This window comes from Salvelinus sp. IW2-2015, unplaced genomic scaffold, assembly GCF_002910315.2.
Source record: "Salvelinus sp. IW2-2015 unplaced genomic scaffold, ASM291031v2 Un_scaffold1045, whole genome shotgun sequence".
Taxonomy (NCBI): domain Eukaryota; kingdom Metazoa; phylum Chordata; class Actinopteri; order Salmoniformes; family Salmonidae; genus Salvelinus; species Salvelinus sp. IW2-2015.
Window position 1 is genome coordinate 80017 of NW_019942700.1, and position 25591 is coordinate 105607.

Genomic DNA, 25591 nt, shown 5'->3' on the forward strand with positions numbered 1-25591 from the left:
AAGAGAGTGAGCTACATGATTCACTCTGCTCAATACCATAGTCACAGACACAAGGACTACACGGTGATATTCTCCTGCCTCATATGTCGCTTTATATATCGAGGGTTCGTGAAAAAACACCTTTCAGCAGACAAAACTGTAATACACATCATTGCCCTCTTTATATCGCTTAAGTGGCCAATGGGTAAGGGGTTAATCTCGTTCACACCAGCGCCTCAGAAAGGGACTTGAATGAACATTAATGGTAGGTTCATTAGCTGATACGAGAGGAAAAACCCCACAGGGAATTTCATTGGCTGATCTCGCTCAGTCCATCACAATCTAAAGCATGACCCTTAGGACCTCCCCTCTACATTGTGGAAACACAAAAGCAACGAGCAAGTGCAAGTGATTTAGGCTAAACAAGGAAAGTGAGTTTCGGGAAAATGGAAAGTAATGTGAAGGTAATTGTGTGAAACAGTTTTAACATATAAACTTTAATAATGCCCAAACTCAGAATCATTGGCGCTTCCCAAAAATATGGTCGCTATGAAAAAACATTTTATTGTTGTTGCCCAGATTTCAAGTCCGCATCTAATACCCTGAGAGGCTTGCTCTCTCCCCTACCCTCGATTTTAACCCATGGCCCAGCGCCGGACTAACGATTTGAGGCCCTGTGCACATTTGAACCATATTAAAACATCCCAGAGGCTCCCACGCCAGCAATCTTAAGTAGGTGTCGTTACCTCCTCTGGGAGGCCACAGCATGTTTTCTGTTTTGAGTGATGTCAGAGCTTGCCACAGTGCCAAACAGTGCTTTCCGATAGTATCCCGTCCCAGGGCCTGAAGGACAATAGAAGAAAGACCTGCGGTTAGTTCTGCTTCAATGTAATGCCTGCCCGCTGTTATCATCGCATGCAACTACTGGTTTATTTATTGTTGCCTCTTAAATTATTAAGTTGATTTGTAATATTTTATTTCTTTAAAATGTTTATTTAGAAGGACATAGATATTATTTACGATTCAGTTTATTTTAGTAAATACGTAACCATTATTATTTCTTAAATAACTTTCATTGTTGGCATTAAGGGCTTTAAAGGTAAGACCATTTCACCCTGTTGTATTGGCCTGGGCGTGCTACAAATACAATTTGATAATTGATATTTAATTACTCGCGCACATGACGCATTTCAGTATTATATTTGTTGACATTTTTTGTCAAACAACGGCAACCTTAAACATTAAAATGTGTTGGGCGTCTTCAGAATCCTAGGGCACAACTCTAGAACCAAGCAATGTGAAATTATCGTATTCCCGACATTGCCCACTCCTCCTAAATATCTCCTAAATAATTCAATGGCTCTGGCGCCTGCTGCTTATAGTCAGATAAAGGCCAAATCGTTGTTCCTGTGTTCGCCATAACTGGACGAAACATTGGTTTTGTTTGGATTGCTGTCAGGAGAGATTAAAGATCTCCTGTTGAGATTCTGGCGGAAGGATCTGGACATGACCCTAGTGACTTCCAGTCTGTTAGCCGTCGGTCAACGGTCCTGGTTCTGCTCCACAGCTCCTGGTAGCTACCACCGCTCATCGCCTCGCAGAACGACGCTGACGTTAGATGCGTGTGGGACAAGCACTTGGAGAGGAAGACTAGGGTAGATGCGTTTTACTTGGCTCTAATTGTTGGTGGTGAAATAACGGGGGTCGGCAACATGCATGACTTAAAAAAATGATTATACTTTTTAAATCTCAAGTTTTTCGGGTAAAAAACTAAAATCGACACCAGGCAATTCAGTTAAAAATTTGTTTGTAATTAGGAAAATTGTCTCCAAGTTATTCCCACAACATATAAAAAAGAGAGACATAACCGTAGGTCTCAATGTAATCAAGATATGAAATTAATATTGTTTATTCTAAATGAGATCTCTTATGCAGCGTGGCTAGGCCTAGCTTGGTCTAATTTGGAGTGCAACTAGTTTTCATAAATATCATCTCTGCCGTTCCCCCAACCATGACCGCTTGGACAATCATCGCCGCTGTGCCTTACTACCGGCTCAACCTTAGATGTATGTAGTCCTAGCACACCTCGTCTGGCACTAAACACATTATGTATGGCTTTAGTAGCCCTCAAGGTAGTACCATCTTAGTTGCACTATGCTCTGGACAAAAAAAATCGGTGCCTTTAGTTGCAATATCCGCTAGAGTGGCCGTCTTTTTGCAGTGACCTAGGTCGACTAGTAGGCTATTGTTAGCAGAATGAGCCTAAGTGCGCTTGAATGTTGCCATATGCTAGAATTGCATTTGAGTGAGGAAAAGTATATAGAGAAAACAGCACAAATTGCGAGCGGAAGTGCAGGCAAGAACGGTTGATATTCCACAGCCTTCAGCCCCGTCGTTTCAGGCATTTTGTTGACTATCCATTTTTCGTTCCCGAGCTTAAAAGTGAGCACCCGGACGCGAGTAACTAGGACCTTGCAATGTGATCCAATAGCATCGGAGAGGGACCCTGCTGCCCGTAATAGCCTGTCCAAACTGAGTCAGTACACGCATGAGCAAGCAAGGAGACCCTGCACGAGTACGACTGACCCAAGATCCAGCAGGGCAACGGCCATCATCCACGCTCAATGTGAGTGCCCAATCGCATCAGTTGTAGGAGGTGCTACATGGTGCATCCACACTAGTGTGAGTGGTTTGATTTCCTGAATGGACAGTATACTGACAGAATTATTATGTATTAACTGTAAGTCAGTTTGGATAGAAGGAATGATTAAATGACCATATGACCAGCGTGGTTTCAATTCATTAATATAAAAGTACCTAATATACGTGGGGCAAAAAAGTATTAGTCAGCCACCAATTGTGCAAGTTCTCCCACTTAAAAAGATGAGAGAGGCCTTAATTTTCATCATAGGTACACTTCAACTATGACAGACAAAATGAGAAGAAAAGAAATCCAGAAAAATCACATTGTAGGGATTTTTTATGAATTTATTAGCAAATTATGGTGGAAATAATAAGTATTTGGTCAATAACAAAAGTTATCTCAATACTTTGTTATATACCCTTTTTTGGCAATGACAGAGGTCAAACGTTTTCATGTAAGTCTTCACAAGGTTTTCAACCACTGCTTGCTGTTATTTGGTCCATTCCCTCCATGCAGATGTCCTCTAGAGCAGTGATGTTTTGGGGCTGTCGGGCAACACGGACTTTCAACTCCCTCCAAAGATTCTTATGGGTGAGATCTGGAGACTGGCTAGGCCACTCCAGACCTTGAAATGCTTCTACGAAGCCACTCTTCGTTGCCCGGGCGTGTGTTTGGGATATTTGTCATGCTGAAAGCCACAGCACACCACGTTTCATCTTCAATGCCTTGCTGATGGAAGGAGGTTTTCACTCAAAATCTCACGATACACTGCCCCATTCATTCTTTCCTTTACACGATCAGCGTCCTGGCCCCTTTGCAGAAAACAGCCCCAAAGCAATAGTTTTCCACCCCATGCTTCACAGTAGGTAGTGTTCTTTGGATGCAACTCAGCATTCTTTGTCCTCCAAACACGAGCGAGTGTGATTTTTTTACCAAAAAGTTATATTTTGGTTTCATCTGACCATATGACATCTCCCAATCTTCTTCTGGATCATCCAAATGCTCTCTCTAGCAAACTTCAAGAGGGCCTGGACATGTACTGGTTAGAGCAGGGGAACACGTTGGCACTGGCAGGATTGAGTCCCTGGGGCGTACGTGTGTTACTGCGATGGTAGGCTTTGTTACTTGGTCACCCAGCTCTCTGCAGGTCATTACTACGTCCCCCGCGTGTGGTTCTGGGATATTTTGCTCACCGTTCTTGTGATCATTTTGACCCACGGGTAGATCTTGCGTTGGAGGCCAGATCGAGGGGATTATCAGTGGTGTTGTATGTTCTCCCCATTTCCTAATAATTGCTCTCCCACAGTTGATTCTTCAACACCAAGCTGCTTACCTATTGCAGATTCAGTCTTCCCAGCCTGGTGCAGGTCTACAATTTTGTTTCTGGTGTCCTTTGACAGCTCTTTGGTCTTGGCCATAGTGGAGTTTGGAGTGTGACTGTTTGAGGTTGTGACAGGTGCTTTTAATACTGATAACAAGTGAAACAGGTGCCATTATACAGGTAACGAGTGGAGGACAGAGGAGCCCTTAAAGAAGAAGTTACAGGTCCTTGAGAGCCAGAAATCTTGCTTGCTTTGTAGGTTGACCAAATACTTATTTTCCACCATAATTTGCAAATAAATTCATGAAAAATCCTGCAATGTGATTTCTCTGGAAAAAAATATATATTTTGTCTGTCAAGTATTGAAGTGTCACCTATGATGAAAATATACAGGCCTCTCTCATCTTTTATGGGGAGAACTTGCACAATTGGTGGCTGACTAAATACTTTTTTGCCACAGTATAGTATCTAATAGACCCAACTTCCATTATTTGACATTTCAATATGGAATTCACCCCAACCTTGAATGCTATAAATATTTGTCTTATTCACAGCTATTCATATGTTGTCCCTTATTGGTTCTACAGGGAATCCCAACACTGGTGAACAAGACATTGATCGAATTCATGAAATAATTCTGAAGGACACTGAGAGGAAAGATTGAACAAGTAAGTTATGTAAAACTAAAAAACGATCATTTTTGCCCTGTCTTCTTCCCCAAAACATTCACAAATGATGAATCACCATTTTCAGATGATTTTATTTTTTTAAACTTTATTAATAACTAGGCATGACACTTTATTTACTTGTTAATTTACATTTTCTGCAGGTCTGAGGAACCAGATACGCTTCAGTATATGGTGATGGCTCCACGTAGCCACATACTGGATTTGGGGGAGCCACTGTCATATTCTGTCTAGTTTCTTTCAGATCTAAAAACACTGAGAAAGAGCTTGGGCTTTGTCCTCGTCTGCTTTGGAGATAGGGGGTTGACCTCTCTACTTTGGGATTTAGGAGGTTGACCTCTCTACTTGGAAATAGGGAGGTTGACTCTCTACTTTGGAGATAGGGATTGACCTCTCTACTTTGGAGGTAGGGGGTTGACCTCTCTAGGAGATAGGGGGTTGACCTCTATCTGCTTTGTGTCTCTAGGTGCCTCTGCCCTCGCGGCCCTATCGACACTAGTTGGGAGCTGAAGTCGTACAATCAGGATGGTGTGAGCCTCTCGACGTGGACAGGTGGCCCTGGGTTTCCTGGCTAGACCGGGGGAAACCCCAATGCAGCTGGCAGCTACCTGGAGGAGTGCTGCAGATGGGAGATCAAACAGCTCACAACATCCTAACGGTCACCCTTGTGATTCTGGACTTTAAACACTAGCTTCCATGTCAACCGTCTCCAATAGCGCGCTCTTTCATAAATAGCTAGGGCACGCTTTACATTTAATTAATGTGAATTTCGTGTGCACGCAAGGTTGCGCTCTGCTCATTTCACACAGTCAAAGCACAAGTCGGTCCTTTTTATAAGACGTAGCCAGTGAAATCAATCAATAAGATTTTTATTTAAGAACAATTCTTATTTACTATGACGGCCTACCAAAAGGCCGTCATAGATAAAAATATATGACAAAACAATACATCAGACAAGAGAGACACCACAATATAAAGAGAACGCTAAGACAACCAGCATAGCAGACTAAGACAACAGCATCAGCAGATAAGACAACAGCATAGCAGATAAGACAACAGCTAGCAATAAGACAAACACATAGCAGATAAGACAACAGCATCATGAGATAAGACAACAGCATAGCAGATAAGACAACAAATAGCAGATAAGACAACAACAATAGCAGATAAGACAAAGCATAGCAGATAAGACAACAGCATAGCAGATAAAGTTACTTTGTGAACAATACCAATACATTTTTGTAAATCTTCTGTGCATTCTAAATGCAGACAGGGCTATTGGTGATATACTGTACATTATAATCTGCCATATTTGGGTCATCTACCAATAGAGTGCCTTGTGGGTAGTGTAATTTTGTCCCCCAAAAACTTTTTATCACCTAATTGTAAATGTTGTACACTTTGGATAAAAGCATCTGCTGAATTATATTATTATTTAACTTCTGTCATAAACAACACGTTTAAACATCATAAACATAAAACATTTACCTCATCTCAAGAGGTTAAGTAAAATTATGAATAAAATACGAAATCAAAGTAACAGGGTTGATGTTCTCATCTCGTTTCAAAGTTTATTTGAAATAAATTCTAAAAGTGAATAGTTTCCACCAAATTAAAATGAGTTGTAAAACAGAGTTGACCTTAAATGAATTCGTACACAGAGTTGACCTTTACAATGAACTGACATTCTTTTTGTTACATTAGACAGTTTGTTATTACTCTATCTTTCTAACAATGATGATCAAACAGGTTGATCACTTTTCATTCAAATGAGTTGTATCAAGAGTTGACCCCTGGCTCAGACAACATGGAACTTAACACAACAGAGTGACTAAAAGAGATTGTTACCTAGAGTTGACCTAAAATAGTTTGTAAACAATGATTGACCCCTGGCTCAGACTTCTATCCCCTGGCTCAGGACTACACATCCCAAAATTGTTGTAACAGAGTTGACCTTAAAATGAGTTGTACCACCAGAGTTGACTGGCCTCTATGTACTAAAGAATGCATTTGTAACAAACAAAAGTTGACCTTCCCCTGGCTCAGACTATCAACCTCAAAATGAATTGAACAGAGTTGACTTAAATGAACTGTACCTGGCATCAGACTACACCCGGGCTCAGAGCGGTATGACTCACCCGGTCTCTAGTACTAACAAACCCGGGCTCAGACTAAAAACCCTCCGTGCCGGCTCAAGAACTACAATCCCCGCCAGACTACACCCGGCTCAGACTATACACCCCGGCTCAGATACACCCTACGGCTCAGACTACACCTCCCGTCAGACACAACACCCGGCTCAGACTACCCCGGCTCAGACTACACCTCCGGCTCAGACTACAATCCCGGCCAGACTACACCTCCCCTGAGTGTGGCTTCAGACTACAACACCCAGGGTCCGGCTCAGACTACACCTCCTGACGTTTGTTGGAAGAAAGGCATGTTATTGGAGCATATTGTTTGTACCGTTTGAGGTGTGGAATCCCACCTCCCTTTATGATAACAATGTTTTAAGCTTACATAAAATGTGTTGTTCATCACGAATAGATTGCCTTTTTGCGTGCCTTCTGTAATATTTTAAGTGAAAATGTGAATTAATATCTGAATTAAAAAGCCTGTTATAGTTAAACGATGTGCCCCCCCTTTTTTTTTTTTTTTAAAAATACGAAACATCGATGAAACATTTGAAAAATCTTGCATTTTTCCACATGTCCTTTCTCCTCGCATTTTAAAGAAAACCCCTTAGCAACTCCAACATTTCTCTCCATTATTATAAAGCCCGGGTTATTTTTGTTGCTTTGACAAAGTCATGTCTGAAAATATTATGTATTCGATGTGATTCATCTTACATCTTCCTCATTTAAGGTCACTCTGTGTACATTCATTTTTAAAGGTCAACCTCTGTGTACAATTCATTTTCAGGTCAACTTGTGTACAATTCATTTTAAGGTCCAACGTCTGTGTTAACACCTCATTTTAGTCACTCTGGTTACAACTAATTTCAGGTCATCTGTTTTACAACTCATTTTAAGGGGTCAAAAAAAACTTTCTGTGACAACTCATTTTAAAGGTCAACTTGTGTACAACTCATTTAAGGTCACTCTGTGTACAACTCATTTTTAGAGTCAAACCTGTGTACAATTCATTTTAAGGTCAACTCTGGTACATATTTCATTTTAAGGTCAACTCTGTGTAAATTCATCTTTAAAGGTCCAACTCTGTTTCTACTCATTTTTAATATGGCTTGTTTTGTTTGTGGAAAACAAGTCACTTTTAGAATTTTTATTTCAAAATAACTTTTGAAACGAGATGAGAACATCACCCTGTTACTTGATTTCTGTATTTTATTCATAATTTTTACTTACCCTCTTGAGATGAGTCAATGTTTATGTTTATGAAGTTTAACGTGTTGTTTACATGACAGAAAGTTAAATAATAATATATTCAGCAGATCGCTTTTATCCAAAGTGTTACATACATTTTACAATTAGGTGATTAAAAGTTTTTGGGGCAAAATAACATCTATCCCAACAAAGGCACTCTATTGGTGGAATGACCAAATATGGCAGATTATAATGTACAGTATATCACCAATACGCCTGTCTGCATTTAGAATGCACAGGAGATTTACAAAAATGTATTTGGTATTGTTCCATCAAAAGTAACTTTAATCTGCTATGCGTTTGTCTTATTCTGCTATGCTGTTGTCTTATCTGCTTGTTGTTGTCTTATCTGCTATGCTGTTGTCTTATCTGCTATGCTGTTGTCTTATCTGCTATGCTGTTGTCTTATCTGCTATGCTGTTGTCTTATCTGCTATGCTGTTGTCTTAGGTCTCTCTTTATATTGTGGTGTCTCTCTTGTCGTGATGTGTGTTTTGTCATATATTTTTATCTATGACGGCCTTTTGGTAGGCCGTCATAGTAAATAAGAATTTGTTCTTAAAATAAAAATCTTATTGATTGATTTCACTGGCTACGTTTATAATAAAGGGACAGACTTGTGTCTTTGACTGTTGTGAAATGAGCAGAGCGGCAACCTTGCGTGCACACGAAATCACATTAATTAAATGTAAAGCGTGCCCTAGCTATTATGAAAGATCGGCGCCTATTGGAGACGACTTGACATGGAAGCTAGTGTTAAAGTCCAGAATCACAAGGCTGACCGTTAGGATGTGTGGAGCTGTTTGATCTCCCATCTGCAGCACCTCCTCCAGGTAGCTGCCCAGCTGCATGTGGGGTTCTCCCCCGGTCATAGCCAGGAACCCCAGGGCCACCTCCACGGTCGAGAGGGCCTCACACACCTCATTGTACGACTTCAGCTCCCCAACTAGTGTCGATAGGGCCCGCGAGGGCAGAGGCACCTAGAGACACAAAGCAGATAGAGGTCAACCCCCCTATCTCCATAGAGAGGTCAACCCCCCTACCTCCAAAGTAGAGAGGTCAATCCCCCTATCTCCAAAGTAGAGAGGTCAACCTCCCTATCTCCAAAGTAGAGAGGTCAACCTCCCTAAATCCAAAGTAGAGAGGTCAACCCCCCTATCTCCAAAGCAGAGAGGACAAAGCCCAAGCTCTTTCCCAGTGTTTTTAGATCTGAAAGAACTAGACAGAATATGACAGTGGCTCCCCCCAAATCCAGTATTTGTGGCTACGTGGAGCCATCACCATATTACTGAAGTCTATCTGGTTCCTTCAGACCTGCAGAAAATGTAATTAACAAGTAAATAAAGTTCATGCCTAGTTATTAAATAAAGTTTAAATAAATAAAATCATCTGAAAATGGTGATTCATCATTTGTGAATGTTTTGGGGGAAGAAGACAGGGCAAAATGATCGTTTTTAGATTTTAACATAACTTACTTGTTCAATCTTTCCTCTCATGTCCTTCAGAATAATTTCATGAATTCGATCATGTCTGTTCACCAGTGTTGGGATTCCCTGTAGAAACCAATAACGGACAACATGAATAGCTGATGAAAGTAAATATTTATAGCATCAAGGTTGGGGTGAATTCCATTTGAAATGTCAAATAATGCTAATTGTGTCTATTAGATACTATACAGTGGGGCAAAAAAGTATTTAGTCAGCCACCAATTGTGCAAGTTCTCCCACTTAAAAAGATGAGAGAGGCCTGTAATTTTCATCATAGGTACACTTCAACTATGACAGACAAAATTATAATTTTTTTCCAGAGAAATCACATTGCAGGATTTTTAATGAATTTATTTGCAAATTATGGTGGAAAATAAGTATTTGGTCACCTACAAACAAGCAAGATTTCTGGCTCTCACAGACCTGTAACTTCTTCTTTAAGAGGCTCCTCTGTCCTCCACTCGTTACCTGTATTAATGGCACCTGTTTCAACTTGTTATCAGTATAAAAGACACCTGTCCACAACCTCAAACAGTCACACTCCAAACTCCACTACTGCACCTGTCTCTTATACACATCTAGATGTGTATAAGAGACCGATCAGTAACACACTACGCCGCCAGGGACTCAAATCCTGCAGTGCCAGACGTGTCCCCCTGCTTAAGCCAGTACCTGTCTCTTATACACATCTAGATGTGTCTGGGAGCAAAGTAACAAAGCCTACCATCAGTAACACACTACGCCGCCAGGGACTCAAATCCTGCAGTGCCAGACGTGTCCCCCTGCTTAAGCCAGTACATGTCCAGGCCCGTCTGAAGTTTGCTAGAGAGCATTTGGATGATCCAGAAGAAGATTGGGAGAATGTCATATGGTCAGATGAAACCAAAATATAACTTTTTGGTAAAAACTCAACTCGTCGTGTTTGGAGGACAAAGAATGCTGAGTTGCATCCAAAGAACACCATACCTACTGTGAAGCATGGGGGTGGAAACATCATGCTTTGGGGCTGTTTTTCTGCAAAGGGACCAGGACGACTGATCCGTGTAAAGGAAAGAATGAATGGGGCCATGTATCGTGAGATTTTGAGTGAAAACCTCCTTCCATCAGCAAGGGCATTGAAGATGAAACGTGGCTGGGTCTTTCAGCATGACAATGATCCCAAACACACCGCCCGGGCAACGAAGGAGTGGCTTCGTAAGAAGCATTTCAACTGTCTCTTATACACATCTAGATGTGTATAAGAGACAGTTTCAAGGTCCTGGAGTGGCCTAGCCAGTCTCCAGATCTCAACCCCATAGAACATCTTTGGAGGGAGTTGAAAGTCCGTGTTGCCCAGCAACAGCCCCAAAACATCACTGCTCTAGAGGACATCTGCATGGAGGAATGGACCAAAATAACAGCAACAGTGTGTGAAAACCTTGTGAAGACTTACAGAAAACGTTTGACCTCTGTCATTGCCAAAAAAGGGTATATAACAAAGTATTGAGATAAACTTTTGTTATTGACCAAATACTTATTTTCCACCATAATTTGCTAATAAATTCATAAAAAATCCTACAATGTGATTTTCTGGATTTCTTTCCTTCTCATTTTGTCTGTCATAGTTGAAGTGTACCTATGATGAAAATTACAGGCCTCTCTCATCTTTTTAAGTGGGAGAACTTGCACAATTGGTGGCTGACTAAATACTTTTTTGCCCCACTGTATATTAGGTACTTTTATTTATTAATGAATTGAAACCAACGCTGGTGGTCATATGGTCATTTAACATTCCTTCTATCCAAACTGACTTACAGTTAACATACAGTATATTCTGTCAGTATACCTCGTCCATTCAGGAATCAAACCCACCACACTAGTGTTGGATGCACCATGCTCCTACCAACTGAGCGATTGGCACTCACATTGAGGGTGATGATGGGCCTGCCCTGCTGGATCTTGGGCAGGTCGTACTCGTGCAGGGTCTCCTTGCCTTGCTTCATGCTGTACTGACAGTTGGACAGGATTAGCGGCAGCAGGTCCCTCTCCAGATCATATTGGATCACATGCAGGTCCGTTAGGTCCGCCGGGCTCACTTTAAAGCTGGGGAACGAAAAATGGAAGTCAACAAAATGGCCTGAAACGACGGGGCTGTGGAATCAACCGTTTCTGCTTCCGTCTCAATGTGCTGTTTTCTCTATATACATTTTCCTCACTCAAATGCAACACTAGGATATTGCAACAAAAGCACTAGGATATTGCAACAAAAGCACTAGGATATTGCAACAAAAGCACTAGGATATTGCAACAAAGCACTAGGATATTGCAACAAAGCACTAGGATATACCTTGACATAAAGCCATACAAATGTGTTATGCCAGGAGGTGTGCTAGGACTACATCAGGGGTAGTAAGGCAAGCAGCGGGATGATTTTTGTCAAGGCGGATGGTTGGGGGAACGGAGCATAATTATAATAATTAGTGCACTCCAAATTGACCAACGCTAAGTGCAATAAGAGATTGCATTAGAATAAAACAATAATTTCATATCTTGATTACATTGAGACACGGTCATGTCTCTTTTTATATTTGTGGGAATACTTGGGAACAGATTTCCTAAATTAAACAAATTTTTAACTGAATTCCTGGTGATTTTAGTCTTTTTTACCTAAAAACTTGAGATTTAAAAATAAATATTTTTTTTAATCATGCATGTTGCCGACCCCTATTTCACACCACATTAGTCCAAGTAAACACGCATCCACCTAGTCTCCTCTCCAAGGTGCTTGTCCACACAGTAGACCAGCTCGTTCTGCAGGGCGATGAGGTAGCTGACCAGGGCTGTGGAGCAGAGACCAGGACCGTGACGCCGTGGCAACAGGACCTGGAAGTCACTGGTCATGTCCAGATCCTTCCGGCAGAACTCAACAGGGATCTTAATCTCTCCTACAGAACCAAACAAAACACATGGTTTCTGATGTTATGGGAACACAGGAACACGATTTGGCTTTTCATCTGTATAGCAGCAGCAGAGCCATTGAATTATTTAGATATTTAGGAGAGTGGGAAGTGGGAATATTTCACATGCTTGGGTTCACTAGGAAGTTGTGCCCTAGGATCTCTGAGAGCCCAACACATTGTTTATTTTAAGGTTGCCGTTGTTTGACAAAAAATGTCAACAAATATATACTGAAAATGCGTGTGCGCGAGTAATTAAATATCAAATCAAATTGTATTTGTTAGCACGGCCAGGGCCGAATACAACAGGTGAAATGCTTACTTTACAAGCCCTTAACCAACAATGAAGTTTTAAGAAAAATAAGTGTTAAGTATTTACTAAAATAAACTGAAGTAAAATATAAATAACATTTAAAAAATAAAATATAAAAATAACTAATAATTAAAGAGCAACAATAAAATAACAGTAGTGAGGCTATATACAGGGGGTACCAGATCACTATTGAACCTCAAATGGTATATGATACTTTATCTGTGCTTATTAGACCTCAAATGGTATATGATACTGTATCTGTGCTTATTAGAACCCAAATGGTATATGCTACTTTATCTGTGCTTATTAGACCACAAATGGTATATGATACCTTATCTGTGCTTATTAGACCACAAATGGTATATGATACTTTATCTGTGCTATTACCATTGGTTGCCAGCGAGCCCCGAAGCTGATTCCATGTTGTCAGGAAGATGTTGATCCGTTTCTCATGCCAGGCTCTAAGTGGAACTGTGGATAGATGGACAAAGACATAACCAGTTACAAACTTTGGCCTCTATTCAATCCGTGGTGCTGAAGATCTGCTCTAGTAGCGTGATTAACAATTAAAGGCAATGTTCCAGTGGTCGCGGAGACTTCATTCACTGTAAACTTGCATAGGACCTTCAAATTGTAGCGCAGATCTTCCGCGATACGGATTGAATGCAGCCTTAAATCTCCTCCAATTATTTTATGACACGTTTTACGGAATGCTTACAGAATAGTTGATAAGCCTGGCTTACTTAAACTTTCACGTAGATTTTGAAATAATGTACATAGGATATTTGCAAACGAAGAGGAGTAATTCGCAAACATCTAAAGTTAAGATTTGTCTCAATGCCACTAATTCCGTGTTTCCCAGTCCTGGTCCTTTGGAGCCTAGTAGTTTTGGTTTAGTCCTAGCACTAACACAACTCATTCAACTCCTCAAGCCTTTGATAAGTTGAATCAGGATGTGTCAGGGCCAAACCAAATAGGTGCACCCCTTTGGGTCCCAAGGACTAGGACTGGGAAATACTGCATCAGAAGATACAGCACACTCATTCCAGTCCTGGAGGGCAGTCTGTTATTTCCTTTCAATTAGTGTCCAATTAAGAGCCAGACAACCAGGTGAGGTTGTCCAATTAAGAGCCAGACAACCAGGTGAGGTTGTCCAATTAAGAGCCAGACAACCAGGTGAGGTTGTCCAATTAAGACCCAGACAACCAGGTGAGGTTGTCCAATTAAGAGCTAGACAACCAGGTGAGGGGAGTTCCTAACTCATCAGTGACCTTCATTGATCAATCAAGTACAAGCGAGAAGTGAAAGCCGGGCAGACACTCGGTCCTCCATGGAATGAGTTTGACACCTGTGTTTATAGTACCTGATTCCTGTCTCTGGAGGAATTTGGCAATGGTGCCGTGGGACAGATCAGTCACGTTCCGACACGTCTTCACCAGATTTCTCTGCAGTTCCAGGATGTCAGTGATGAACTTCAACAACCGCAGCTCTGCCTCCTGCAACCAATCACAGGGTTCAGTAAAAGATCTGCTGACAGCATGCAACCAATCACAGGGTTCAGTAAAGTATCTGCTGACAGCAGGCAACCAATCACAGGGTTCAGTAAAATATCTGCTGACAGTAGGCACCATCACAGGGTTCAGTAAAGTATCTGCTGACAGCACGCAACCAATCACAGGGTTCAGTAAAGTATCTGCTGACAGCAGGCAACCAATCTCAGGGTTCAGTAAAGTATCTGCTGACAGCATGCAACCAATCACAGGGTTCAGTAAAATATCTGCTGACAGAACTGCAACCAATCACAGGGTTCAGTAAAATATCTGCTAACAGACTGCAACCAATCACAGGGTTCAGTAAAATATCTGCTGACAGATGCAACCAATCACGGGTTCAGTAAAATATCTGCTGACAGCAGGCAACCATCACAGGGTTCAGTAAAGTATCTGCTGACAGAGGCAACCAATCACAGGGTTCAGTCCAAGATCTGCTGACAGCAGGCAACCAATCACAGGGTTCAGTAAAGTATCTGCTGACAGCAGGCAACCAATCACAAGGCATAGAACTACTGACTGGTAAACCGTATAAGGTCTATACATGCTGAGCAGCTAAGGTTACGATTGAAAAGAAAGTCAGAGCCCAATAATACAAATGAGGCCTGTTCACATTTAAACTCGGAAGGCTTTTTATCTGTCATCACTGAGCAAGCTTTTCCTTATTTCATTGTTCATTTTCTCTCAATGACATAACATAGCCGGGCCTCCCGAGTGATGCAGCAGTCTAAGGCACTGCATCGCAGTGCTAGAGGCGTCACTACAGACCCGGGTTCGATCCGGGCTGTAACACAACCCGGCCCTGATCGGGAGTCCCATAGGGTGGCGCACAATTTGCCCAGTGTCGTCCGGGTTAGAGGAGGATTTGGCCGGGGTAGGCCGTCATTGTAAATATTAATCTGTTTTTAACTGACTTGCCTAGTTAAATAAAGGTGAAATAAACCTCTAACCTTGTGCAGGAACCTCCAGAGCACTGGCAATGTGTTTTCTCCGTCATTCTGCTCCACAATGCGGGTGAGGCTGAGCAGGGACACCCTCTCCCTGCAGTTCCACACCGCTGGGCTGTGGATCTGGGAGTTGTGGGGCAGCGAGGTCAGGAACAGGCGTGGCTCCGGAGACAACACCCTCATGATAGGGTTGGAGGACAACCTTGAGTCGTCCCTGATGAAGGCATTCACCTCTTGCAGCCGCCGGTCCAGGTCCTGGAGACGTGATAGGAGGAGACAGCCAGCGGGGTAATTAAACTACAATTCCAAATTGACACGTGTCTCCTAGGTACTTCTAGCAGGGTTGGGCTCAATTCAGAATTGAATTGAGAATGCCTCATGAATTAAAATGTAATTATTGTATTGAATTTGAAATGAAGTAGTAAACAGGATATAGAATTGCAATTTTAATTTTAATTAAAGGTAAATTAATTGAATTCAGTGAAATTCAAATGCCTGTTCTATTTTATATTAGGTGTATACAAATATACATAAAACACCAACAGGTCGTTTATACACGCATATAAAATATTGTTGAAACAATTGATTTTCAGGACAAACAAAACCTGTATGCAAATATTCAGGTTTTATTGTCCTAGATGGTCAGATCATTAAAAGGCAGTAAAAACTGTGTTTTTTTCTGGTATCATGTTTTATTTTTTACCTTCAGCTGAGGGGAGATTATTTCATTACCGACTGTAATCTCCCAGTCATTTCTGGCCTCTTTGGTAGAGAGATGATTATCATCACAACCTGAGGAGAGAAGTTTAAACTGTACATAATCTGATTCCAGGTACAAACACTGACAACAAGAACAGAACCAACGGACACATCTTCACCTAATATCCTCTCCCTTATTAAACATCATCAAGAAAAGATTGTAGAAAATAAATACTACAAATACTGAGCTATATTATACACATTATTTTTGCGGTGGAAAATTATATTTTATACTAATACAATTGCTCAAAGAAAAATCTTATATATAAAAACGATAAGGGTAAAAATGATTGGTACCCCTGTTTTCAATACTCCAGCACCACCCCCCTGATACTGAGCATTTTTCTAAAACGGTATGAAGTTGTAGAACACATTGGAAAGGATTTTAGACCGTTCCTCCATACAGAATCTCTCCAGATCCTTCATATCCTTTCGTCTGCGCTTTCGGACTACCCTCTTTAATTCAAACCACAGGTTTTCAACGGGGCTCAAGTCCCAGAGACTGGAGATGGTCATTGCAAAATGTTTATTTGTTGATTTGGCTAAAATGTCATGGCAGCAGGTAGCCTAGCGGTTCGAGCGCTGGGCCAGTAACCGAAAGGTGAAAAATGTGCCCTTGATCAAGGAGCTTAACACTAATTTTCTCCTGGGGCACTGTACTACTATGTCTGACCTTGTAAAACAACACATTTCACCTGCACCTATCCGGTGTAAATGACAATAAAAACATATACATTTTTACGTGGTACAGTTCATGATGCCGTTGACCTTAACAAGGGCCCCAGGACCAGTGGAAGCAAAATAGCCCCATAACCTCAAATATCTACCACCATATTTTACAGTAGGTATGAGGTACTTTTCTGCAAATGCTTCAATTTTTCAACACTGGTGTGAGTGGCCAAAGAGCCATGTCATCTGACCACGGCACTAGTTCCAATGCTATTTATCAATATCCAGGCGGTACTATGGTCAGATGACATGAAAATAGAGCTCTCAGAAACAGGGTATACTTTGTGACTTGTCAGATAAATATCAGCAAGCTAAGCTAGCTATGTGCAGCAAAATAGCTAGCTAGCCCTCTGCTTGGCTAGCTCTCTGCTTGGCTAGCTCTCTGCTTGGCTAGCCCTCTGCTTGGCTAGCCCTCTGCTTGGCTAGCTCTCTGCTTGGCTAGCTCTCTGCTTGGCTAGCTCGCTGCTTGGCTGAACACAGAACCTTAGCGCACTATTCTCTGATGGGCTAAATCGATTTGTCTCGTCGCAAGACTTTAGCTAAAGATTTGACATGTTGAATATCGGAAACTGCAGCCTACGACTTGAGACGTTCTAAAACTAGACCTTTCAGATCAAACAAACTTAGTTCTAAAAGTCCTTAAAACCGTTACGTCTCTTATGTATTTGTACTGGGCCTTACCACGACGCTGAGGCTTCAGTAGGCTACTGATCATCAGGTGGATGGCATTGACTGTGTCATCTCTCCCCTTCCCTATAAACCTAGTCACGTGTTCCATGTCTTTCAGCAGGTGACCCATGAGGAACAAACTGGGGGGGTCAGGGACTTGGGGCTTGATGATAGCAGCAATGGCCTATCAAAGACAAAGAAAGACAGAGATAAGACACTAGGAACCAACTCCTTCTCCTAGCTCCTTATCCACTGAATAGGGTAGGGACTAGCTCCTTATCCACTGAATAGGGTAGGGACTAGCTCCTTATCCACTGAATAGGGTAGGGACTAGCTCCTGATCCACTGAATAGGGTAGGTCTAGCTCCTTATCCACTGAATAGGGTAGGGTCTAGCTCCTTATCCACTGAATAGGGTAGGGTTCTAGCTCTTTCTCCTTGCTCCTTATCCACTGAATAGAGGTAGGACTAAGGCTCCTTATCCACTGAATAGGGTAGGGACTAGCTCCTTATCCACTGAATAGGGTAGGGACTAGCTCCTTATCCACTGAATAGGGTCGGGACTAGCTCCTTATCCACTGAATAGGGTCGGGACTACGGGAAAGAGCTAGGGGTTTCTGAACAGGCCCCTGCCACTAAGGTAAGTGTACTGTAAGAAGCAAAATGTCACGTCACAGCTAAACAAATCTGCTGGCTATCAACTTAAAGCCAGGGATAATTTCTTCATTGAAGTCTATGGACAGAAATGAGAGAGAAAAAAGTATCTGCTGTCTCTCCTTGTCCATAGACTGCTTTCAAGGAAACATATGAGGGAACTGTCCCTTTAAATCACACAAATCCATAGGTCCCTCTGGTATGATTTGCTGTGTTGTACCTGTGGGTTACTTCTGGCTCCTAGTAGCATGGCTATGTGGGTGAGAAGCCGGACCAGGTTGAAAGGAACAGAGGACATGTTCTTTGTGTCCTGCATGTCTGGGTGGTCCCTCCGCCCAGGGTCTCCCAGGACGTGGCCAGTCTCAGTACTGTCACCCCTTATGAAAAGACAAGAAAAAAATGTTTTCATTCTTCAGTACTGTGACTCATTAAAAGCCTCACTTGGGAAATCACATAGATATTTATGATGTTTTGGGTTTCCCTGAAATGAAAGGTCCTTTAGGGGAAGGATGTTCGGCACACCTTTGAAATCTGTATCCAAACTTATTTTTGAATGTCATTTAAAAGTGTAATTTGAAACTTTATAGTGTGCTGTGAGAACCACCAACATTGTGAATGGGAAATTAGATTCAAAAAGGGAACTCCCTCTGCTGGTGACTTGCTAAATCCTAAAAGGAGGACTGTGATTGGTTATGATGGTGATTAGCCTGCCCTATAATGTCAATTTCTATGAATAAAATTCAGCATATCTTCAAAAGTAAAAAAGAGCCAATTTTTTATTATCCATAAATGAACGTAAATACATGGTATTCTCAATCTAAATACTACTCATAATTCATAGCACAAAGTAAGTTTTAAAATGAGACTAAGACTGGCTTTGTAGCATGTGCATAAATATTACACATTTTCTAACTTTAATTTAAAAAACATGTTTGTGACCAACTCTTTAGTCATTCTCAGAAGGGTGGTTACAAGTACAAAAAAATAAATAAAATAAAAACAATAAATGAAATGCATACAAAGATAACCCCAATCCATTCCCTCTGTCAGTCCCCATCCACCTGCCCGCAATCCTTCCCGAAAGCCTTGTTTTTTTGATCGATTGAGAGATTCAAGGGGCTATCATTGTTAAGTAACATAATAGATGCAAAACATTGAATATTTCAATTCATGCACTTCAAAATTAATTCTGTAACTTTGCTCCAGAAGCATTTAACTGCAGGATACTCCAACATCATATGAAGGAATGTGCCTACCTGATTTTAGGGGACACAGTGAACAGTTGGGAATTGGGGCCAATTTAATAGTAAAACGTTTCCTTGGTGTTAAATACAGTCTGTGAAAAAATGTACAGTGTACAGTATAAATTGATGGTTTGGATTATGGGATGCCATGGTCATATTTTTCATATTCTGTTCCAGTTAAAGGATTGTTCACATTAAATTAGATCTGTAGACCATACTTTTTAATGGCTAGCTCAGAATATGAGCTTTCCAAAAGTTGTTTATATATTGTACAGATCAGTCCTTTTGGGAGCGCAGGTAATTTATTTATAAATCCCTATTTAGATGGTTGGGTAGTTTTGAGTGCCTTGGGAAACCCTAGGCCAGCATAGCTGACTTAAATTGTAAATATAGAAAAGAGGGGCTTAAGTTTCAAGTTGTTAATGTCACTTGCTCAAGTACAGTGAAATGCCTAACTTGCAAGCTCAAAAACCAACAATGCAGTAATGAATATCAATGTAGCACTAAAACTAACATAAGGTTGAACAAAACAAGAAACAACACAAAAAACTAAAATAAGAACACGAGAAAGTAAGAAGTTATACAGGGTCAGTTCTAATACCATATTTAAAATGTGCCAGAATACTGGAGTGATAGAGGTAGATACAGTGCATTTGGAAAGTATTCAGACACCTGGACTTTTTCCACATTTTGTTACATTACAGCCTTATTCTAAAATTAATTAAATTGGGAGTGTTGCTGTACAGCTATTTTCAGATCTCTCCAGAGATGTTCGATCGGGTTCAAGTCCAGGCTCTGGCTGGGTCACTCAAGGATACATTAATAAAGGCACTTCTGCTTTGTCTTGGCTGTGTGCTTAGGGTCGTTGTCCTGTTGAAAGGTGAACCTTCGCCCCAGTCTGAGGTCCTGAGCACGCTGGAGCAGGTTTTCATTAAGGATCTCTGTACTTTGCTCCGTTCATCTTTCCCTCGATCCTGACTAGTCACCCAGTCCCTGCTGCTGAAAAACATCCCCACAGCATGATGCTGCCACCACCATGCTTCACTGTAGGTGGTGAAGCTTTCCTCCAGACATGACGCTTGGCATTCAGGCCAAAGAGTTCAATCTTAGTTTCATCATACCAGAGAATCTTGTTTCTCATGGTCTGAGAGTCTTTAGGCGACTTTTGGCAAACTCCAAGCGGGCTGTCGTGTGCCTTTTACTGAGGAGTGGCTTCCGTCTGGCCACTCTACCATAAAGGCCTGATTGGTGGAGTGCTGCAGAGATGGTTGTCCTTCTGGAAGGTTCTCCCATCTCCACAAAGGAACTCTGGAGCTCTGTCAGAGGGACCATCGGGTTCTTGGTCACCTTCCTGACCGAGGCCCTTCTCCCCCGATTGCTCAGTTTGGCCGGGCGGCCAGCTCTAGGAAGAGTGTTGGTGGTTCCAAACTTCTTCCATTTAAGAATGATGGAGGCCACTCTTTTCTTGGGGCCTTCAATGCTGCAGAAATGTTTTGGTACCATTCCCCAGATCTGTGCCTCGACACAATCCTCTCGGAGCTCTACGGACAATTCCTTCAACCTCATGGCTTGGTTTTTGCTCTGACATGCACTGTCAACTGTGGGAGCTTATGTACAGTATGTGTCTTTCCAAATCATGTCCAATCAATTGAATTTACTACAGGTGGACTCCAATCAAGTTGTAGAAACATCTCAAGGATGATCAAATGAAACAGGAAGTACCTGAGCTCCATTTTGAGTCTCATAGCAAAGGGTCTGAATACTTATGTAAATAAGGTGCTTCATCACTATGGGGTATTGTGATGTCACTATGGGGTATTGTGTGTAGATTGCTGAGGATTTCTTGTTATTTATTCAATTTTAGAATAAGGCTGTAACGTAACAAAATGTGGAAAAGTCAAGGGGTCTGAATACTTAACGAAGGCACTGCATGTCAAATTTGGTGTAGATAATAGTATGAAATCGATTCGTGAGAATGATTGCCTGTGAGTAGAAAGTGTACTCTTTTTCTTTAGGATTATATACTCGTCAGGAATCAATGAGGTTGTAATCAGAGACTATATGGCTGGAGAGCCTTGGTTGCGTGTGGATTGTAGTAGGTCTCATTAGATTCATCATGTTTAAAATGGCATTAATGTCTGTCTCAATAACAAGATTTAATTCCGTTAATTCCAACATGCAGTATATGCTGTTCAGAAAATCAAAAAACGTATGATCATTTGAATTTGGAGCGTACACATTAATAAAGGCAATTTTCTTTCCATTATGGATACATGTAATGAAAGTGATTGTGCATTCTTGGTCCTTCACCTTGAGAAAAAAACTATATATACACAATACAAAACATACACATACAGATATGCACACCCAACATCCATAACATCACCCCTGCCCAAACCCACCTGCTCACACTCCCATCTCCAGCGCCCACATCACTCTCCGCCACATGGCCTCAAACTGCACCATTTTGTTTCTCTCCATCACCCACTCACTTTCAACAATTAGATAATAAAGCATTTGGCCTTTCCATTGTGTTAACGATGGAGGACCGATTGATTTCCAGTTTTTAAGTGTACCCTTTTTTCAAGATGATTGATGAGAAAAGAATCGTCCAACTCATTGGTATCTCACTGACTCCCTCATATGCCAGGTCTTGAAATATGCAGACATACAGATGAATAGTACATTGTAATACTTCTGAGAGACAACTTTCCAACTCCGCCCACAACTCCCGGACTTTATAACATTCCCAGAAGGCATGGATTATTGAGTCATTGCTGGTTTTACACTTAAGACATGACTCTGTCGTTGTGCTTTTGAATTTGTGAATTTTGTCTCGTGTAATAAATTCTATACATTAGTTTATACTGGATTAGATGGCGCCGACAGAGAGGGCTGCCTCGCTTCTAGTTCTTAGGAAACTTTGCACAAGCATTTCGCTACACTCGCAATAACATCTGCTAACCGTGTGTATGTGACCAATAAAATTTGATTTGATAAAGCGTACATCTTCGATAACTGTAATTTCATTAGTTATGTTCCAACATTCCCTCCATCTTGTACCAATATCAGTTGTTTTTAAGTTTTGGTTCCAGTAGTTTATATTTTTTTCTAAAGAGATAGTCAGTTGGATAGGCTCTCTACAAGATTTTCTATATTTTACCGATCATATGAAAATATATTTTTTGACTCAAATAGGGTTCCCTCAAGATTTCTCTGATGTCCAAAAGATTTCAAATCGYAATGTCTTGATATGAAACTTGTAAGTTGCATGTATTTGAAAATATCTACATTGGTCAGTCTAAAATTGCTTTTGAATTATTTATTGGAAAGACATTTATTTCCTCTTACCAAGTCATTTACAGTTGCTATACCTTAAGTTTTCCATGTGGACTTGAAGCAAGTGTGAAGCAAGTGTGTTTTAGGCTGCTCAAGTGGAACAGAAGTCTAAGGCACTGCATCTCAGTGCTTGTGGCGTCACTACAGACATCCTGGTTCGAATCCAGGCTGTATCACATCCGGCCGTGATTGGGAGTCCCATAGGGTGGCGCACAATTGGCTCAGCGTCGTCCGGGTTTGTCCAGGGTAGGCCATCATTGTAAATAAGAATTTGTTCTTAACTTACTTGCCTAGTTAAATAGAGGTTCAATTTAAATACAAAATCATGAAAAGCTATCCAAGGATTGTTTCATACTGTTGTTTTTAGCGAGTGATATTGGTTCTTGTAGAATACATTTTCATTTTCTTCCATATTGTTGTAGTGTTCTATATTGTTATAGTGTTCTATATTGTTATATTGTTTTATAGTGTTATAGTGTTCTATATTGTTATATTGTTTTATAGTGTTATAGTGTTCTATATTGTTATATTGTTTTATAGTGTTCTATTTTGTTATAGTGTTCCATATTGTTATAGTGTTCCATATTGTTATATTGTTATAGTGTTCCATATTGTTATAGTGTTCCATATTGTTATATTGTTCCATATTGTTATATTGTTCTATATTGTTATAGTGTTCCATATTGTTCTATTGTTCTATATTGTTATAGTGTTCTATATTGTTATAGTGTTCTATATTGTTATAGTGTTCTATATTGTTGTTAGTGTTCTATATTGTTGTAGTGTTTATATGTTGTAGTGTTCTATATTGTTTATAGTGTTCCATATTGTTGTAGTGTTCTATATTGTTATAGTGTTCCATAATTGTTGTAGTGTTCTATATTGTTGTAGTGTTTCTATATTGGTTGTAGGTGTTCTATATTGTTATATTGTTCTATATTGTTATAGTGTTCTATATTGTTGTAGTGTTCTATATTGTTTTAGTGTTCTATGTTGTTATAGTGTTATATAATGTTATAGTGTTCTATATTGTTATAGTGTTCTTAACTATGAAGTTATTCATGTTGTTAGCTTTATCTTTTGATAATAGACACGTAAAAAGATTCTGGGGATGAGCATGCACATCTTGAATATGTACCCATTGTTCCTCTTTAAATTCAAGCTGCTTTATTGGCATGAAAAACATTGTGTCAATATTGCCAAAGCAACAATGTATACAATATACATTGTAATAAAATTACAAACAATGACAAACAATAATATAGAATGGCAGTAAATAATAATACAAAATTAAATATAAAAATAGTAACAATAAAATGGTAACAGTCAATAGTCGAATGTAATGTATGGTGTAATGCACCACTACCATCATTAAACTGCTATCATTACCATTACCACCCATGTAATTTATTGTATGGGTAATTGGTATTACCTACAAATATAAAAACTTTGGGAGCCATGCCATTCTGAATAGGTTTATTCATGTGTTTATTCATGTGTTGTGGTCCACTTAAAGGACAGCTGTAGATCATGAGTTATTATTATATATATTTTTGACATTATTAATTATTATTATTATCTTTAGTGCATTTAAGTCTGGAAGGTTAAAATCACCCTCTGACTTAGGTGTAAAATATATCCTATTCATATTAATTTGCCCATATAAAGTTTGTCATGACCAAGTATACTTTAAAGAATGTCTTCGGTGGGGTAATTGGTATTACCTACAAATATAAAAACTTTGGGAGCCATGCCATTCTGAATAGGTTTATTCTAACTAAGATCTATGGGAAGATTGATCCATTTCATTGGATCTGCTTTCATGTTGTTCAGTAATGGGATAAAGTTATCTTTAAATATTTGTTGTTTGTTGTCACTTACTAAGCATCCTAAGTATTTCATGTGTTGTGGTCCACTTAAAGGACAGCTGTAGATCATGAGTTATTATTATATATATTTTTGACATTATTAATTTAAGAAAAAAAAATCACATTATTTTATATCTTGAGATTTTGGAGTGTTCAATTTTTTTTCTTTCAATTTCATCAAATAATGTATTATTTGTGTATAAATACTGTTTGCTTATTTGTATATACTTGTGTAATTTGTGTAGTTTTGTTTGGGGGTGATGAAAAATCAACCAGTGTGTACAAACGGTTCTCTATTCTAAGTGAGTCCTTTTGGAGCAGATGTGTTTCTGTATCAACATGGTTTCTTGCTAGGATATCAAGACAGCTGAAATGTTTAATAGGACAGTTTAGACCTTTCAAATTCCAAGAGAGAATAGCGTTGCCATTGTAAAATAAAGAAAATAATGTATTATTGTTATCTTTAATGTTAATAAACCCACCCCCACCCCATCCCTGTGAACCAACAGAAATACAAGCCTAAACAGTCCAATAGGATGGCTGTAGGAGCAATAGCTCTTGATCCATTAGCTTCATTATTAGCAGCAATATTGTCTAAATGACCCTAAATTAAATTTGTATTAAGCAAGGCCTGTATGTGTTTCCCAAAGTCGGTCCTGGTAATTTGAATCAGCTGTGTAGTGCTAGAGCAAAAAACAAGACCTGCACTATACTATGTACAAAATAAATATAAACATTACATTGGTATGTGCAAGAAATACAGTTTATAATCTAGTTCAGTCTATAATCTTGATCAGTCTATATTCTAGTTCAGTCTACTATAACCTAGTTCAGTCTATAATCTAGTTCAGTCTATAACCTAGTATAGTCCCTTATAATTAGTTTCAGTTATAACCTAGTATAGTCTATATTCTTAGTTCAGTCTATAATCTAGTTCAGTCTATAACCTAGTATAGTCTATAACTCTAGATCAGTCTATAACCTAGTATAGTCTATATTCTAGTTCAGTCTATAACCTAGTTCAGTCTATAATCTAGTTCAGAGTCTATAACTAGTATAAGTATAGTCTATTCTAGTTTCAGTCT

The 25591-nt window shown here is 40.0% G+C and overlaps 1 pseudogene; it reads right to left on the reverse strand.

The window, feature by feature from the left end:
* Positions 1 to 25591, reverse strand: part of LOC112069536 (E3 ubiquitin-protein ligase rnf213-alpha-like) — a 96510-nt pseudogene that overhangs the window by 3901 nt on the left and 67018 nt on the right.